We start from the raw sequence: 20,754 nt of genomic DNA on the forward strand, positions 1-20,754 counted from the left end.
TAATATAGAGAAGGTAAAGCAGATCACAGGCTACATGAGGCTCTATGAACTTCTGAGACACAACTCTTTTTATCTCTTTACTCAACAAATATTTGCTATTTGTTAATCATCTATTATATGGTAGTCAGTGTACTATTTCTAATGCTAGTGAAAAGCAGCAGAGAAATATGGCCTTGCTGTCATGAAGTTTAGTCTAAAACAGAAAGAACATGTTAAACAAATAGTTATATAATTAATACTAAACATGTAGAACATAGCAAGAGTAACCATTATCCTGTTTCATAACTTTTTCTACATAATCATGAGAGTGATCTCCTCAGTATATTGTCTGTTAGTTTAATTTTTCTCTTAAAGGAAGATGCCAGCCCAATCAGTGTTTCAAAGTTAAGTTTATTATTCAAACCAGTTTTCCTAGTGTTACTAATCATGCTGGGATAATGGGCATCAAAGAGGATCACTGTCTTTAAAGGGTTGGGGAGAGAGGATTCAAAGTACAAAAAAGGGATGAGAAGGACAATGTCTCAGTTACTCTGTTAGTATAAACCTGGTTGCCTCCGTGTAGCAAGAAGAATTGGCAGCAAATTAAATGGTGCTGTTCACTCAGTGTAGGGTGTTCTTTCTATCTTGGGGAGGAGGAGATGGGGAGTAGAAGATACTGAAGCCAGGGGCTCTGATTTAAAATAGAACATCTGATCCTTAAAGATCCCCTGGTACTTGTCAGAGATGTGAGCTAGATTCAGTTAAGATAATTACATTTTGCTTGTCTAATGCCCCTGGCAATTTCAAGTGAGACCTTCATCTTCCACCAGAAATTAAACTCGTGATGCTGTGTTTAATTAAACAAACAGCTTCCAGTGTGGAAGTCCACAGGTGGTGGTGTTTCTGTGGTCAGTAAAGTGATTTCACTAGAGGTCCATGCCAGCCACATTATCCAGGTTCATATTCTCTCCAGAGAAGTTTCCAATATGAGATCCTCAGTAGAGAAAATAAGTCGATCTTTAAGAAAGATGAATTTAGAAATGTAAGAAGACAGAGGGGGTTTTATTGGGGTTTTATCATTGTTTAAACAGGCTGAATTTCAAGGTACCTCCTCAGTATATATTCCAGGGAACCAATTTAGTCTGGGTTGTCTACGCTTGCTCCTTTTACAGGAGCCTTGAAATCAGTATTAGTCTTGGTAAAACAATGTCAATGATGGGAAGCATTCCAGGGATTTGGAAGAACTTGAATGATTAAATGGTCAGAGAATCCTCAGACACATTTTCTTTATTTACAGTTACTGAAAATATTCTCACTTAATTTAATTAGATAGCAATAAGGTTAAGAATCTAGATATAAACCACCTAAGGTAAAAATTGCTGTACTGAACTCAAGACTAATATGTCACCCCCAAATTTTTATTTATTTATTTTTTTAATGGATTCAAATGAGAATTTCAACTATAGGTATAATTCTGCCTCAGAAAATTGTCTAATTTTTAAAAAATAAAAATCACTTTCATATTTTGAATCTAAGGTAAATAGAATGAGTCCTTTTGACAGAATATATTCTGATCAGTACAATATATTGTATATATATGAAAATACAAGCTTTTTATAAGCTACAGAGAGGATAACTTTATAAGCTAAGGTTACTTAGCTTATAAATATAAGAGGATATTATGATTGTCAAAAAAGTAGAATATTAAATATTTTAACATTGCCTATTTAAAAATTATATTAGAGAAGAGAGAGAATAATATGGTAATTTTGGAGCTAATTTCTCTACTGGTCCACTTAGATAAACTATCTTTTAATGATTTTAATGGTAATACTTCAGAGTATATTGAAATAAAAAGTCTTTCATCATTGGTTATTTGTGTGGTCCTCATTTGTTGTAATAATAACAATATTGGCAATTACAGTAATCCTTATAATTTCACATTATTGGTGATCTCAAAATATTAAATGAATACAAAATGGTATCAGTGAATTGGTCAGTAAATGAATCATTTTCTTATGCAGGAGAAACAGTGCATTGTTTGGTTTGCTAGAGATTGATAAAGAAATGAAAAAGACCAGTGCTTCTGTAATTTTTTTTCTGCAATTTTATTTTTTTAAAAGAGAAGAGTAATGCAAGTACCCACTGATGTACTAAGCTATGAAATATAATCTAATACATTTCCAGGTTTTAGAGAAAAAGAGAAAAGTGTTTAGTCATTCGGTTTTGAACAATGAAGGAAAAACTCAGAAAACAGAAGTAACTTGTTCCCTTATCAACTTTTCCTCATCCTTAGCACTGAGCTTCATTTTTTTGCTTTCTAGACAATTTCAGTGTCCTATCTTTTTGCCTTTTCATACTGTTCATGGGGTTCTCAAGGCAAGAATACTGAAGTGGTTTGCCATTCCCTTCTCCAGTTGACCACGTTTTATCAGAACTCTCCATGGCATGTCTCATAGTTTCATTGAGTTAGACAAGGCTAACAAATCTAAGATCATGGCATCTTGTCACATTTCTTTATAGAAAATAGATGGGGAAACAGTGACAGACTTTATTTTGGGGGGCTCCAAAATCACTGCAGATGGTGACTACAGCAATGAAATTAAAAGACACTTGTTCCTTGGAAGAAAAGTTATGACCAACCTAGACAGCTTATTAAAAAGCAGAGACATGACTTTGCCAACAAAGGTCCGTCTAGTCAAGCTATGGTTTTTCCAGTAGTCATGTATGGATGTGAGAGTTGGACTATAAAGAAAGCTGAGCACTGAAGAATTGATGTTTTTGAACTGTGGAGTTGGAGAAGACTATTGAGAGTCCCTTGGACTGCAAGGAGATCCAACCAGTCCATCCTAAAGGAAATCAGTCCTGAATATTCATTGGAATGACTGGTTTTGAAGCTGAATCTCCAATATGTTGGCCACCTGATGCGAGGAACTGATTTATTTGAAAAGACCCTGATGCTGGGAAAGATTGAAGGCGGGAGGAGAAGGGGACAACAGAGGATGAGATGTTTGGATGCTTACTAAGGCTCACTTGACTTCACAATCCAGGATGTCTGGCTCTAGGTGAGTAATCACACCATCGTGATCATCTGAGTCATGAAGATTTTTTGTATAGTTCTGTGTATTCTTGCCACCTCTTCCTAATATTTTCTGCTTCTGTTAGGTCCATAACATTTCTGTAGTTTGTTGAGCCAATCTTGGCATAAAACGATCCCTTGTTTTCTCTATTTTCATGAAGAGATCTCTAGTCTTTTCCATTCTATTGTTTTCCTTTGTTTCTTTGCAGTGATCTTTGAGGATTTGATTTAGCTCATGTGCTGGGAGGGATTGGGGGCAGGGGGAGAAGGGGACGACAGAGGATGAGATGGCTGGATGGCATCACCGACTTGATGGACGTGAGTTTGAGTAAACTCTGGGAGTTGGTGATGGACAGGGAGGTCTGGCATGCTGCGATACATGGGGTCTCAAAGATTCGGACACAACTGAGCGACTGAACTGAACTGAACTGAACTGAATGGTCTAATGGTTTTCCCTACTTTATTCAATTTAAGTCTGAATTTGGCAACAAGGAGTTCATGATATGAGCCACAGTCAGCTCCCAGTCTTGTTTTTGCTGACTGTATAGACCTTCTCTATCTTTGGCTGCAAATAATACAATCAATCTGATTTTGGTGTTGGCCATCTGGTGATGTCCATGTGTAGTATCTGCTCTTGTGTTGTTGGAAGATGTTGTTTGCTATGACCAGTGTGTTCTTTTGGCAAAACTCTATGAGCCTTTGCCCTGCTTCATTCTGTACTCCAAAGCCAAATTTGCCTGTTAATCCAGGTGTTTCTTGACTTCCTACTTTTGCATTCCAGTCTCCTATAATGAAAAGGACATCTTTTTTGGGTGTTAGTTCTAAAAGATCTTGTAGGTCTTCATAGAATCGTTCAACTTCAGCTTCTTTAGCATTACTGTTTGGGGCATAGACTTGGATTACCATGATATTGAATGGTTTGCCTTGGAAACGAACAGAGATCATTCTGTCATTTTTGAGATTGCATCCAAATACTGCACTTCAGACTCTTTTGTTGACTATGATGGCTACTCCATTTCTTCTAAGGGATTCCTGCTCACAGTAATAGATATAATGGTCATCTGAATTAAATTCACCCATTCCAGTCGATCTTAGTTCGCTGATTCATAGAACGTCAGTGTTCACTCTTGCCATCTCTTGTTTGACCACTTCCAATTTGCCTTGATTCATGGACCTAACATTCCAGGTTCTTGTGCAATATTGCTCTTTACAGCATCAGACCTTGTTCTATCACCAGTCACATCCACAACTGGGTGTTGTTTTTCTTTGACTTCATCCCTTCCTTCTTCCTGGAGTTATTTCTCCACTGATCTCCAGTAGCGTATTGGGCACCTACTGACCTGGGGAGTTCATCTTTGAGTGTCCTATCTTTTTGCCTTTTCATACTGTTCATGGGGTTCTTGATCTGATAGACAGAATGCCTAATGAACTATTGATGGAGGTTCCTGACATTGTGCAGGAGACAGGGAGCAAGACCATTCTCAAGAAAAAGCAAAATGGTTGTCTGAGGAGGCCTTACAATAACTGTGAAAAGAAAAGAAGCAAAAAGCAAAGGAGAAAAGGAAAGATATTCCCATTTGAATGCAGAGTTCCAAAGAATAGCAAGGAGAGATAAGAAAGCCTTCCTCAGCGATCAATGCAAAGAAATAGAGGAAAACAACAGAATGGGAAAGACTAGAGATCTCTTCAAGAAAATTAGAGATATCAAGGGAACATTTCACACAAAGATGGGTTTGATAAAGGACAGAAATGGTATGGACCTAACAGAAGCAGAAGATGCAAGAAGAGGTGGCGAGAATACACAGAAGAACTGTACAAAAATGATCTTCACGACCCAGATAATCACAGTGTTGTGATCACTCACCTAGAGCCAGACATCCTGGAACGTGCAGTCAAGAGGGCCTTAGGAAGCATCACTACGAACAAAGCTAGTGGAGGTGATGGCATTCCAGTTGAGCTACTTAAAACCTTTAAATATCATGCTGTTAAAGTGCTATACTCAATATGTCAGGAAATTTGGAAAACTCAGTAGTGGCTATAGGACTGGAAAAGGTCAGTTTTCAGTCCAATCCCAAAGTAAGGCAATGCCAAAGAATGCTCTAACTACCGCACAGTTGCACTCATCTCACATGCTAGTAAAGTAATGCTCAAAATTCTCCAAGCCAGGCTTCAGCAATATGTGAACCACGAACTTCCAGGTGTTCAAGCTGGTTTTAGAAAAGGCAGAGGAACCAGAGATCAAATTGCCAACATCCGCTGGATCATCAAAAAAGCAAGAGAGTTGCAGAAAAAACATCCATTTCTGCTTTATTGACTATGCCAAAGCCTTTGACTGTGTGCATCACGACAAACTGGGGAAAATTCTGAAAGAAATGGGAATACCAGACCACCCAACCTGCCTCTTGAGAAACCTGTATGCAAGTCCAGAGCAACACTTAGAATTGGACATGGGACAACAGACTGGTTTCAAATAGGAAAAGGAGTACGTCAAGGCTGTATATTGTCAACCTACTTATTTAACTTATATGCAGCATACATCATGAGAAACCCTGGACTGGAAGAAGCACAAGCTGGAATTAAGATTGCAGGGAGAAATATCAATAACCTCAGATATGCAGATGATACCACATTTATGGCAGAAAGTGAAGAAGAACTAAAGAGCCTCTTGATGAAAGTGCAAAAGGAGAGTGAAAATGTTGGTTTAAAGCTCAACATTCAGAAAACTAAGATCATGACATTCGGTCCCACCACTTTTTGGCAAATAGATGGGAAACAGTCAAAACAGTGGTTTATTTTTGGGGTCTCCCAAATCACTGCAGCTGTTGATTGCAGCCATGAAATTAGAAGACTCTTACTCCTTGGAAGGAAAGTTATGGCCAACCTAGACAGCATATTAAAAAGCAAAAACATTTTTTTTACAACAAATGTCCCCCTAGTCAAGGCTGTGGTTTTTCCAATAGTCATGTATGGATGTGAGAGTTAGACTATAAAGAAAGCTGAATGCCAAAGGAATGATGCTTTTGGACTGTGGTGTTGGAGAAGATCTTGAGAGTCCCTTGGACTGCAAGGAGATCCAAACAGTCCATCCTAAAAGAGATCAGTCCTGGGTTTTCTTTGGAAGTACTGTTGTTGAAGTGAAACTCCAATACTTTGGCCACTTGATGTGAAGAGCTGACTCATTTGAAAAGACCCTGATGTTGGAAAGGATTGCCAGCAGGAGGAGAAGGGGATGACAGAGGATGAGATTGTTGGATGGCATAACTGACTCAATGGACATGAGTTTGAGTAAACTCCGGGAGTTGGTGATGAACAGGGAGGCCTGGCGTGCTGCAGTTCATGGGGTCGCAAAGAGTCAGATACAACTGAGCGACTGACCTGACTGACTCAACTAACTGATCCTTGAGGAAGGCTTTCTTATCTCTCCTTGTTATTCTTTGGAACGCTGCATTTAGATGGATATGTTTTTCCTTTTCTCCTTTGTTTTTCACTTCTCTTCACAGCTATTCGAAAGGCCTCCTTAGAGAGCAGTTTCACTTTTTTGCATTTCTTTTTCTTGGGGATGGTCTTAATCCCTGTCTCCAGTACAATGTCAGGAACCTCTGCCCATAGTTCTTCAGGCACTCTGTCTATCAGATCTAGTCCCTTTAATCTATTTGCCACTTCCACTGTATAATCATAAGAGGTTTGATTTAGGTCACCCAAATGGTCTAGTGGTTTCCCCTATTTTCTTCAATTTAAGTCTTAATTTGGCAATGAGTTCATGAAAGGAGCCACGGTCAGCTCCTGGTCTTGTTTTTGCTGACTGTATAGAGCTTCTTCATCTTTGGCTGCAAAGAATATAATCAATCTGATTTTGGTATTGACCATCTGGTGATGTCCATGTGTAGTGTCTTCTCCTGTGTTGTTGGAAAAGCGTGTTTGCTATGATCAGTGCATTCTCTTGGCAAAACTCTGTTAGCCTTTGCCCTGCTTCATCTTGTACTCCAAGGACAAATTTGCCTGTTACTCCATGTGTTTCTTAGAAACTCAGTTATTGTTAGTAGTAAACTGACAGTGGTTTCTGCCATGATCTTTATAAAGAAGACATAGCAATATGACAAATAGTATCCTTCCTGCATCCTTACCTATTATGGGGAGAATGAAGTATAATTATGGTCTGTCTAGTCTGCACTTGAATGGCGATCTATGTGACCTCAGGAAACTTACTTAAACTTAGTTTCTAAGTCCCACTTTTCACATTTTGTAAAGTGTGTCCTCCTCATATGCTGAGGTGAAGATTAATTGAGATGATCCATGTAATGTGGCATGTGGCAAACACTTAATAAATGTTAGCTTTTCCTAAGCTGTGGCTACTTGGGGATGCAAAGGTACTTACTTCAGTGTTAACTTAAGTAACTCTGGTTATAAGTAATTTATAACTTATAATTTATAACTTCACATTATATATTAATGTGAAGATTTACAGTCTCAATTACTTGTTTTTAAATAAACCACACACACAATTTTCATTTTTATCTTTTTTTTTTTTAAGTTTTCTGTACAGAACATATTCTAAACATCTGACATATGTTGCAGAAAGTTTAGTGTTTATTTTTTTTTTCCCAACTCCCAGGCTGGTTATGAGAACAAAAGTTTGCGAAATAGCTGGTTTTGTCAAGTGCTGAGAAGGGAGTTGAGGAGTTCCCAAAGTCAGCAAAGATGTGAATTAGGAGATAATTCAGGTCAGCTAGGTAGACAATAAATGAATCCTTTTATTGTTTTTTTTTTCCCTTTCTGCAAATCATTTCCTCATTTTAAGTAAAGAAGGAAATAGAAGGCTGAGAACTTTGGCTGGAAATGGCTTTTTCAAAGCATTTTTCATAAGTGAGGAAAGGAACTGGGGGTTGCCAGCTTCTGTAGGAAGATCTGTGTGTCCACCACCACACAGAGATGAAAGAGCCACATTTTCCTAAGTATTTTTCTGTGATTGGAATTACAAAGAGTGATGAATTTAAAAGGTCAACAGTTGATGCTTGTTTTTTAGTGTAGTTCTGGCTGGAAAAGGGTGAGTTCAGAGACTGGAACTTAACAAGTGAATTCTATGTCTTACACAGAAATAACTTTAATCAGAGCAAAGCATTTAGATGATCCATCGAATTTACTGAATAATTTTGTTTTGTGTAACAAAATCTGCTAATCCATTTGATACTCTCTTAAATAGATTATATTTTAACTCCTGAAACAATGTAACATAACTTTCTTAATATATAACTTTCTTAATTTTCTTTATTTTCTCAGAGCATGAAGTAGCATAAAACTAGTCCCTTTATCTTGCTCATGACAAAAGCTTTACTGGGTATAATACATGTTACTTATTTTTGTTGTATCCCTTAGAACTTCTTTCTACAGAATAACTTTTTGCTCTAGAAGGATCCTATCCCATCTTTCCTTCCTCTGTTCTAAAGGAGAGAAAGTGATATGTGAAAAGACTAGCTGAGTGAGGCAACCTTAGATTCTTATTCTAACTGTGCCACTGGCTAGTGGTATGATATCATTCAAGTAATTTTTCGTTATTTTTTCATATTTAAATTTTAGATAAATTAATGATTGTACTTTTAAAACATAAAAACATTCCTTAATGTAGAAGTATTCCCTGAAGTAAAAATTTTCTTTAGAAACTCAATATGTAAATTAAGTAAAACCTGAATCCTCTTGTTGAAATTAGGTATTTTCTGTTCTACCAGCCACTATTTCCTCTTGTCTTTTGTTGCATTCCCTAATGTATCTACAATGAACCCCTAGAGCAAAGTTTCTCAAAGAACTATCCATGAAACACTGGTGGCCCCTGATGGTCTTTGGGCAGTTCATAAGAGTTTGGGTGATTTAGGAAAATAAAATGAAATGTTTGCTCATGTACATTTCATAATTTGAAATGCACCAATAATAATGCATAATATAGCACAATGCACAATACAAATACATGATATAGAAATGTCTTCATGTTCTGAATAATAACTGTATTTCAAGGGTTGTCTACATGGTATGACTCTACATCAGTCCATTTATATAACTTCTGCTCACATCATTTATGTATTATTTTTATTTATTGCTGACCATATTTTGTTGTTGTGATCAGGAGTTTTATGTATTCTGAATTCACAAAGTGGATCAATAATTTAACTATATAAGCATTCAGTTAATGATAAAATAATAGTATCAATGATATAATTCAAAATAGCTCTATAATCATTAAGAATGAAGAACACTCCAGTTTCATTATGAATGTTAATCTTTTGCTTCTGGGACAAGTGAAACTGTAAGCATGATGATTTTATAAGACTAGGCAGAGCAAATGCTTGGCTAGAAAACATTTTCATGAATATTTGGAAATCAGTGGGCCATTTGACCCTAGTTCCTAGCGTGTTGTCTTTTATGGGACTTTTCCAAATAGTAGGAGGGAGTCATGGAAGGTTTTATGTAATCTCCAAAATTACATAGTGAAATCTCTGACAAATGAATTGAACATATCTATGGGAAAAAATACAAATATTAGTGTAGTGTCACCAAAATGAAGAAAAGCTAAAAGTAGATTTAAAATTTTAGTCCTTATGCTAAAAACACGTAAAGATATATTCCAGCTGAAAAGTTTATGAAACCATATTCAGAATTAGTGACAATATCATACTTGGAAAGAAAGCATAATAAACATTTTGCAATATTATTTTATCATGTATCAGTGGCATACTCTGAAGGAGAAATTAATGCTATAAGTCATGAGGCAGGAATTTGTCTTAATTCGATGTGGTAACTAACATGCATATTATGAATCAGTTTTGAGTGTGTGTGTGTGTGTATATATGACACTTGTATATGAGAGAGAAGTGTTTGACAATTCTTTTATGTTTATAATTTAAACCTCTTTATGATAGTTAATGTTATGTATCAACTTGATTGGGCTACCAGGCACCCAGATATTTGGTCAAACATTATTTGGGTGTATCTGTGAAGGAATTTTTTGGATATTGACATTTAAATCAATAGATGAGTGTGACCAAAATGGTCGAGTAAGAGGACATGGAAGTCACCTCCCTGCCGTGAACACGTCAAAGATGCATCTACATGTGGAAAATTCTCATTGAAAACTAACTGGAGGCTGGCAGAAATTCTCTTATACAACCAAGGCTGTAAGAAAGATTCACATAAAACTGAGTAGAAAGGAAAGAGAAGTGACCAGGTCAGGACCTCTGCCCCTGAGAGGGGATTCAGAAGAAAAGGGAGATTACATGGACAGAGTACCTCCCCAGGAACTGAGCAATTCCAATCACATATTGCACAACACAGCACAGGCGGTGGCATCCGAGAAGGACAGGGGCAACAATTACTGGCACTTACAAAGGGGACACATTAGGAGCAGTTCAAATCTCTGACAGCAGCTGGGCCACAAAGTGCAATCCCAACACACATCTAGATGCCATGGGAGTCCCACTTGCCCTGTGGTGCACTCCCACCCTAGGGCAGAGGTAGCAGAGGCTGAGGGTCTGTGAGGGACAAAAGAGACATACCCAAATCAGAGACAGAGCAGGATGGGGGCAACCATAGCCAGCATATGTCAGAAGAAGCCAGGATCTCTGTCTATGGCTGGACCACAGAAGTCTGCATCCTATCACAAGCAAAGAGCCTGCACAGCCCCTCTTGTTCCAGCACTGCTACCTGCTGGAGGGAGGATTCTGGAATTCTGAGAAAGGAGAGCACACATTAGAAGGGAACTGAGCCAGCTCAGACCCAAACCCTAGGTCTTCTGCTCCAACAACTGTGGATCTGATCCCCACTTCAGTAGGATGGTAATGGCCACTGAGCAGAGGGGAAGTCCTGGCTCAAACTGGCTCTGGTTCTAGTCACTGCCTCTCCAGTCTCACCTCCTACCATGGTGATAGCTGCCAGCACTCCCTGGGGAAAGATTTGGCTTGTATTCATGTCAAATCCAGTTCTCCCATCAAAGCCACTGGGCACACACAGACTGTGTAGAGATACTCTCACACAAGGACACACTTTCAAAATCACAATAAGTAACTGTTTCACTTAATTTCATAGAGAGAGTAGTAAGCAAAATGAGATGACAGACAGATTTGTTTCAATGAAAGAACCAGAGAAAACCCATAAAAAATAACTAATGAAACAGAAATAAAAAATTGACCAGAGTTCAAAGCATTGGTAATAAGAATGCTAACTGAATCCAACACAAAAATAGATGAACACAGTGAGAATTTTAGCATGGAATTTAGAAAATAATAATAATAAAAAAAAGAACCACCTATTGGAACTAAAGAATATAACTACTGAAATGAAAAACTTTAGAAGGAATTAATAGCAGACTAAAAAGAATGCCTTAGTGATGTAAAAATTAAAGGGAAATCACTCAATCACAATAGAAAAAGTGAAAACAAATAAAAAGATGAGAACAATTCACAAGCACACCAACATTCACATTGTAAGATCTTAGAAGGAGAAGTGGGAGAAAATGGGATAGAAAATGTATTTCATGAAATTATGGGTCAAAAATCCTCAAACCTGGAGAAGGAAAGAAGCACAAAGGATCCCAAACAAAATGAACCCAAGCAGACCCACACTAAGACATATCATAATTGAAATGGCAAAAGTTAAAGAATTCCAAAGATAACAAAAGAAAAACGGTCATGTGCAAGTGAACTCCCATAAGGCTATAAGCTGACTTTTCTGAAAAATCAAAGGGATGAAGATAAAGATGCTAAAGAGGAGATAAAAATTATAAAATGTAGGGGAGGAGAGTAAGAAAAATGTAAATTTCTTCACCTAGAATGAATTTGAGTCTATAGGACTACCAGTCTAAGGCAGTAGTTATATGAAAGTGTTAACATATTTGAAAAACAGAGTAACCACAAATCAAAAGTGTATAATATATTTATAAAAATAAAAAAGAGCATAAGCATTATACAAAAGAAAATCAAGACACAAAAGGAAAAGAAAAAAGAAAAAAAAAGGACAAAGAAGAAATATACAGTCAATTGGAAAACAAGGTTTAAAATGGCAATAAACACATGTTTATCATTTATGTTTATTAATATTTGTTTTGTATATTTAGATGCTCATGAATATTAACAAATATAAAGGGAAAATTGACTCTTAATTCAATTTTGGTTAGTTATATGTTTCTAGAAACTTGTCCATTTCCTCTAGGTTGTTGAATTTGTTAGCATATAATTGTGCATAGCTTTCTTCTATGGCTTTTTGTATTTCTGTGTTATCAGTTGTTATGTCTCCTTTTTCATTTCTTGTTTTGTTTATTTATGTTCTTTTTTCTTTTTGGTGAGCCTGGATAGCTGCTTCTCAATCTTGTGTATTATATATGGTTATAAGTGTAACAGTTTCTTTTTCTTTTTTTTAACAGTTTCTTCTTTTGTTAACCCCTTTATCTTTATAGAACACCTTACTTTGTATTTTGTTATAGCCTTTGCTTTAAACTCTATTTCCACTCAAAGGAGTATTGACACCCCCACTTTCTTGTCATTTCTGTTTGCATGAAATATCTTTATCCATTCACTTATTTCAATGTGTGCATTTTTCCTGAAATAAGTCTATTATAGAGATTTTCTCTCTCTTTTTAACCCAATTTGCCACTGTATGTCTTTTGATTGGAACGTTTAGTCCTCTGACATTTAAAATAATTATTGAAAGGAAGGGATTCAGGAGTGTGGAGTAGGAAGACAAACATACCCCCACAAACATACTCTCCCCACAAACATACCACAAATACATATACACATGAAACAGTTCTCTTGGAAAATTAACTGAAAACTGACAAGGTTTGATAGATTCATAGGGGAGTTCTACCAAACATATAAAGAAGAGCTATTATTCATTCATTTCAAACTATTCCAAAAACTGAAGAGGAGTGTACACTCCTAAATGACACAATTACCCTGACAAAGATGCAACCTAAAAAAGAAGATAACTGGCCAATATTGCTGATGAATATAGATGTAAAAATCCTCAAGGTAATATTATCAAACTGAATTCAACAATAAATTTAAAGGATGATATAACATGATCATGGGATTTATTCAAGGATGATTCAGCATGTGCATATGAATGTGACACATCACATTAATAAAAGTGAAAAATAAAAATCATATTATCATTTTAGTAATCACAGAAAAAACCTTTGGCAAAATTAGACATCCATTTATGATTAAAAAAATCTTATCAAAGTTGGTATAGAAAGAATATACCTTAGCAATATAAAGGTTATTTATTTATGACAAAGTCACAACTAACATCTTGATGGCAAAAAGATGAAAGCTTTTCTCTAAAATCAGGAATAAGATGAGAATGCCCACTTTCATCACATCTATTTAACATAGTACTGGAAGTTCTTTCCACAACAATCAGACAAGAAAAAGAAATGAAATGCATCCAATTTGGAAGAAAAAAAAAAAAAAACTTGTCACTATTTGCAGATTTCATTATACTACATCCAGGAAATCTTAAAGTTTTCACTAAAAAACTATTTGAACCAGTGAATGTATTCATCAAGTTTGCAGGATATAAGACTAATTCACAAACATCAGATACTTTTGTATTCACTAATAATAAGCTATCAGAAAGGTAAATTTGTTTAAAAATCCTATTTAAATTGCATCAAAAAATATCCAGGAATAAATTTAATCAAGGAAGTAAAAAACCTATATGCTGAAAGCTATAAAAATATTGAAGACTCTACCAAGGAACAATAAGATATTCCCTGCTCTTTGATTGCAAGAAGTTATATTGTTAAAATGGCCACACTTCTCAAAGCAATCAATAGTTAATAGTTAATTACATTAAAGTTAATGTAGTCCCTATCCAAATATCCATGACATATCCCACTGAACTAGAGCAAATAATCCTAAAGCTTATAGGGAATCAAAAAGACCCAGCATTTCCAAAGCAATCCTGAGGGAAAAAAAGGACAAAGCTGAAGTTATAAACCTTCTAGACTTCAGACTACACTTCAAAGCTACAATAAACAAAACATCATGACACTGACACAAAATGGACATATACATTATTGGAAGAGAGCAAAGAGCCCAGAAATAAACCCATATATTTATCATCAATCTATGACAAAGTAGGCAAGAATATATCCTACAACCTCTCTTCAATAAGTCATACTGGGAAAGCTGGAGCCAGAACATTCCCTCATACCATATACAAAAATAATCTTAAAATGGATTAAAGAACTAAATATAAGACTGGAAACCATAAATTCCTAGAAGATAACATAAGCAGAACATTCTTTGGTATAAATCATAGTGATATTCTGAGGGGGGGGGGCTCTGTCTTCTAAAGCAAAAATAAATGGAAACTGATTAAAGTTAAAACTTTTGCATAGCAAACAAAACCAACAACAGCCTACAGAATGGGGCAAAATATTTGCAAATGATATGGTCAATAGGGGATAATATTTAAAATATAAACAACTCATGAGACTCAACATAAAAAAAAATTAAAATGGACTAAAGACATGAATAGACATTTTTCCAAAGAAGACATACTGCTTGTCAACATCACATGACAAGCTACTCAAAGATAGTCAGTATTTCTCCATTTATTAAAGAAATGCAAGACAAAATCACAATGAGATGTCATTTCACACTTGTCTGAATGGTTATCATTGAAAAGTCTACAAATAACAAATGTTGGTGAGAATGTGTAAAAAACAGAATCCTGGTACATTGTTGGTGGAAATGTAAATAATGCAGCCACTATGAAGAACACTATGGAGTTTTCTTAATAAACAAAAAAAATAGAGTTATCATATGATCTAGCAATGCCATTCAAGGGTATATATCTGAATGAAACAAAAAAAACACTAAGCTAAAGCATCCATGCACTCTGATCTTCAGAGCAGTATTGTTTATAACAGCCAGGATATGGAACCAGCAATGGACCCATTTATCCATTAACAGATGAATGGATAAGGAAAATGTATATATACAACGAAATATCACTCAGCCACAGGAACATAAAAATTCCAATGTTTGCATTAATGTGGATGAACCTAGAGAATATTATGCATAGTGAAATAAGTCAGGCAGAAAAAGAAAACTACAGTATATTATAACTTCTATGTGGACTCTAAAAAGTAGAAGAAATGAACTAATATACCAAAAATAAACAGATTCAGAGATATAGAGAACAAATTAGTGTTTACCAGCAGAGAGAGGGATGGGGAAGGTGCAAGATATGGGTATGGACTATTTATATATACTATAGGATATACTCTCTCTCTCTCTCTCTCTCTCTCTCGCTCTCTCTCTCTCTCTCTCTCTATATATATATATATATATATATATATATATATATATATAATTTATAAAATAAACAAGCAATAAATACATATTGTGCTGCCGGAAAATATAAAGACCTCTCTTGCTAAAGTTGCTTTGGAAAACAACACTGGGAACCCCCTCCTCACCATTTATAACTACACTAAGTTCATGGCAGATGCCTAAAAGTGAGGTACAAAGTATGTTCTATAAGAAGTACACTCTGCTCCAAAGGACTACTTGAGTTTTCTAATTTATAGATAGAAATCTGGGGAACATAGGTAGGAATGGATATTAAGAATGTTAAATAAAGGTTGATAGAACATAAAGTTGGATCAAGCCCAATTGATTGATACAATATTACTAAGCACAGGTTCCACATTTAATGTTTCAGTTTGAGGGATTTGAAAGAACTCAAAAAGTTGTTTCATTGATTGACTAACGTGGGCCAAAAGTAGGATCACAAGCATGAACCAAAAGTAGAAATGTTAGGCCTGCCTTTGTTTAATGTAAAGGAAGAGATTCAAAGGTTCAGGAAGATCAGAATGTTAAACTAGGTTTGTCAGTTAAGACATACTTGCCCACCCTAGGAGAGTTCAGAAGGAAAACTTTTTCCAATAAATAAATTTGTGAGGAGTGGTCTAGCATCCAGTGTAAGGTGTGGGATTTCTCCTCTCCTCAGGACAGACCTTACGTGGGAGCTGAAGACACTGAATCAGGAAACCTAAATGCATTGGAAGAAATTGGATCCCTGAGTGACAGAGGTTAAGTGGTAGTGCTCAATCACCAGAAGCAAGGTGGATGTGGCTACTGTGATGGACAGCAGAGTTAAAGCAGCATTCAGAGTAGTCTGAATAGACCTATATGTTGGTTAGCTGATCATGGTGTTCTAAGAAGTAAAATAGACAAGAAGCTTACTAAATTCTTACTTGATCTATACAAGCAGAAAAGTTCTAGTTAAAGTGTACACAATTCTAACCTGAATCATGAAAACAGAGTCATGTCCCCTCAGTCAATTTCTAGACTTGAGCTACTTTATAGACTTGGAACGCCTTGAATGAACAGAAGGCCAGAACTTCAGGAAAGGCTCTGGAACACTGCTAAAATTTATACTGTTGCTCTTCTTTAGTTTTCCCTAAATAGACCTATAGCTTTTTACCATGGTAGCTATATTTTAGGGTAAAGGAAATAGATCTTTAGAGACTACTACACATGGGCTTTGAATTGACATCAGTCCCAAGAGACTCAAAACATCACTGTAATCAGTCAGCTAGTGGGGACTTTTGGAGGCCAGGAGTCAGTACAGTTTTAGTTCAGTTACATCTCAAAGTAAGTCAAGTGGGTCCCTGAACCCATCCTGTAGTTATTCCCCCAGTTCCATAATGAATAATTGGCATATGAATTATTAACAGCTGACAGAATCCCCAGTTGGCTCTCTGACCTGTTGGATGATGTCCGGTAGGAAAGGCCACGTGGAATCATTTAGAACTGCTTCTATCTCCAAAGAGTAAGCAAAAAGTAGAACAGCACCCCTGAGGGTGCTGAGATTAGTGCTACAATCAAGGTCTGGAAAGATGTGAGAGTGGTGATTATACCTGCATTCCCATTCAATTTGTCTATTTGGTCTGTGCAGAAGACAGATTAATTTTTGGAGAATCACAGTGGATTATCATAAATTTAACCATGTGTAACTCCAATTACAGCTGCTGAATCAAGTGTAATTTCACTGCTTGAAACAAATTAATATACCTTTTGGCAGCTGATATCAGATATTGAAATAGTAAATTCTTTTTTCTCCTTAGATGTTGATAAGGACAACTAGAAGCAGTTTTCTTCTTTTTTTAAGATTGATTAATTCATTTTCAGTTGGATGAAAATTACCTAACAATTTTGTGTTGGTTTCTGCCATACATCAACAGGAATCAGCTGGAAAGGACAGCTTCACTGTCCTACCTCAGGGGTATACCAATCTTCTAGCCCTACAATCATAATTTACTTCTCAGGGATATTGACCACCTTTCCCTCCCATAAATAATCACACTGGTCTACACCACATTAACAAATTGAAAGATAAAAACCATATGATTATCTCAATAGATGCAGGAAAAGCCTTTGACAAAATTCAACATCCATTTATGATTAAAACTCTCCAGAAAGCAGGAATAGAAGGAACATACCTCAACATAATTAAAGCTATATACGACAAACCCACAGTAAACATTATCCTCAATGGTGAAATATTGAAAGCATTTCCCATAAAATCAGGAACAAGACAAGGGTGCCCACACTCACCACTACTATTCAACATACTTTTGGAAGTTTTGGCCACAGCAATCAGAGAAGAAAAAGAAATAAAAGGAATCCAGATAGGAAAAGAAGAAGCAAATTCTCACGGTTTGCAGATGACATGATCCTCTACATGGAAAACCCTAAAGACTCTACCAGAAAATTACTAGAGCTAATCAATGAATATAGTAAAGTTGCAGGATATAAAATTAACACACAGAAATCCCTTGCATTCCTATACACTAACAATGAGAAAACAGAAAGACAAATTGAGGAAACAATACCATTCACCATTGCAACAAAAAGAATAAAATACTTAGGAGTATATCTACCTAAAGGAACAAAAGACCCATACATAGAAAACTATAAAACACTGATGAAAGAAATCAAAGAGGACACAAACAGATGGAGAAATATACCGTGTTCATGGATTGGAAGAATCAACATTGTCAAAATGGCTATACTACCCAAAGCAATCTATAGATCAATGCAATCCCTATCAAGCTACCAACGGTGTTTTTCACAGAACTAGAACAAATAATTTCACAATTTGTATGGAAATACAAAAAACCTCGAATAGCCAAAGTAATCTTGAGAAAGAAGACTGGAACTGGAGGAATCAACCTGCCTGACTTCAGGCTCTACTACAAAGCCACAGTCATCAAGACAGTGTGGTACTGGCACAAAACAGAAATATAGATCAATGGAACAGAATAGAAAGCCCAGAGATAAATCCACGTACCTATGGACACCTTATCTTCGACAAAGGAGGCAAAGATATACAATGGAAAAAAGACAATCTCTTTAACAAGTGGTGCTGGGAAAACTGGTCAACCACTTGTAAAAGAATGAAACTAGAACACTTTTCTAACACCATACACAAAAATAAACTCAAAATGGATTAAAGATCTAAATGTAAGACCGGAAACTATAAAACTCCTAGAGGAGAACATAGGCAAAACACTCTCCGACATAAATCACAGCAGGATCCTCTATGACCCACATCCCAGAATATTGGAAATAAAAGCAAAAATAAACAAATGGGACCTAATGAAACTTAAAAGCTCTTGCACAACAAAGGAAACTATAAGCAAGGTGAAAAGACAGCCCTCAGATTGGGAGAAAATAATAGCAAACTAAGCAACAGACAAAGAATTAATCTCAAAAATATACAAGCTACTCCTGCAGCTCAATTCCAGAAAAACAAATGACCCAATCAAAAAATGGGCCAAACAACTAAACAGACATTTCTCCAAAGAAGACATACGGATGGCTAACAAACACATGAAAAGATGCTCAACATCTCTCATTATCAGAGGAATGCAAATCAAAACCACAATGAGGTACCATTACACGCCAGTCAGAATGGCTGCTATCCAAAAGTCTACAAGCAATAAATGCTGGAGAGGGTGTGGAGAAAAGGGAACCCTCTTGCACTGTTGGTGGGAATGCAAACTAGTATAGCCACTATGGAGAACAGTGTGGAGATTCCTTATAAAACTGGAAATAGAACTGCCATATGACCCAGCAATCCCACTCCTGGGCATACACACCGAGGAAACCAGATCTGAAAGAGACACGTGCACCCCAATGTTCATCACAGCACTGTTTATAATAGCCAGGACATGGAAGCAACCTAGATGCCCATCAGCAGACGAATGGATAAGGAAGCTGTGGTACATATACACCATGGAATATTACTCAGCCATTAAAAAGAATTCATTTGAATCACTTCTAATGAGATGGATGAAACTGGAGCTCCTTATACAGAGTGAAGTAAGCCGGAAAGATAAAGACCATTACAGTATACTAACACATATATATGGAATTTAGAAAGATGGTAATGATAACCTTATATGCAAAACAGAAAAAGAAGACAGAGATGTATAGAACAGACTTTTGGACTCTTTGGGAGAAGGGGAGGGTGTGATGTTTCAAGAGTACAGCATCAAAACATGTATATTATCTAGGGTGAAACAGATCACCAGCCCAGTTTGGATGCATGAGGCAAGTGCTCGGACCTGGTGCACTGGGAAGACCCAGAGGGATCGGGTAGAGAGGGAGGTGGGAGGGGGGATAGGGATGGGGAATACATGTAAACCCATGGCTAATTCATGTCAATGTATGACAAAAACCGCTACAATATTGTAAAGTAATTAGCCTCCAACTAATAAAAATAAATTTAAAAAAAAAAAAAAAACGAATCACACTGGTCAATTACATTTACGACATTAAACTGAGTAGACCTAGTGTGTAAGAAGTAGCAACTACTCTATAGATTTATTGGTAAGACATCTGTGTGTGTGAAAGGTTGAAAAGTAAACCTGACAAAAATTAAGGGATCTTTTACTTCTAGAGGTCCAGTGGTGTGGGGCATGTTGAGATATACTTTATAAGGTAAAGGATGAGTTGTTACATCTGGCCCTCCTAATATCTCAAAATGTACAATGCCTCATGTGCCTCTTTGGATTTTGGAGGTAACATTTTCTTCATTTGAGGGTGTTACTCCAGCACATTTACCAGGGAATTTGAAAAACACTTCTAATCTTGAGTTGGGTCCAGGATAAAATAAGGCTCTACAACAGATCTAGGCTACCATAGAAGCTACTCCTGCACTTGGGCCATGTGATCCAACAGATGCAATTGTGGTTAATGTCAGTGGGGTATAGGGCTGCTATTTGGAGCCCCTATAGGTGAATTGTAGCATGGGCTTTTAGGAATTTAGAACCAAGCCCTGCCATCCTTCACAGACACTATCCTTTCAAGAAACAACTCTTGGACTGTTATTGGGTCTTTAGTAGAGACTGAAAACCAAGTGTTGACCAAGTTACCATGTGACCTGAGCTGCCCATTATGAACTGGGTATTATCTGATCCAACAAGCTACAAAGTTGAATGAGCACATCAGTGGTCCAAAATCTAATAGAAGTGGTTTAAACATGACTAGAACTGAGCAGTCCCTGAAGGCACAAGTAAGTTACATGAAGAAATGGCCCAAATGCTGAGGGTTCCCCTTCCTGCTACCCTGCCTCTTCTCTCCCAGCCTGCACTTGTGGCCTCATGGGAAGCTCTACCAAACCACCCTTGT

This window comes from Cervus canadensis, chromosome 1, assembly GCF_019320065.1.
Source record: "Cervus canadensis isolate Bull #8, Minnesota chromosome 1, ASM1932006v1, whole genome shotgun sequence".
Classification (NCBI taxonomy): Eukaryota; Metazoa; Chordata; class Mammalia; order Artiodactyla; family Cervidae; genus Cervus; species Cervus canadensis.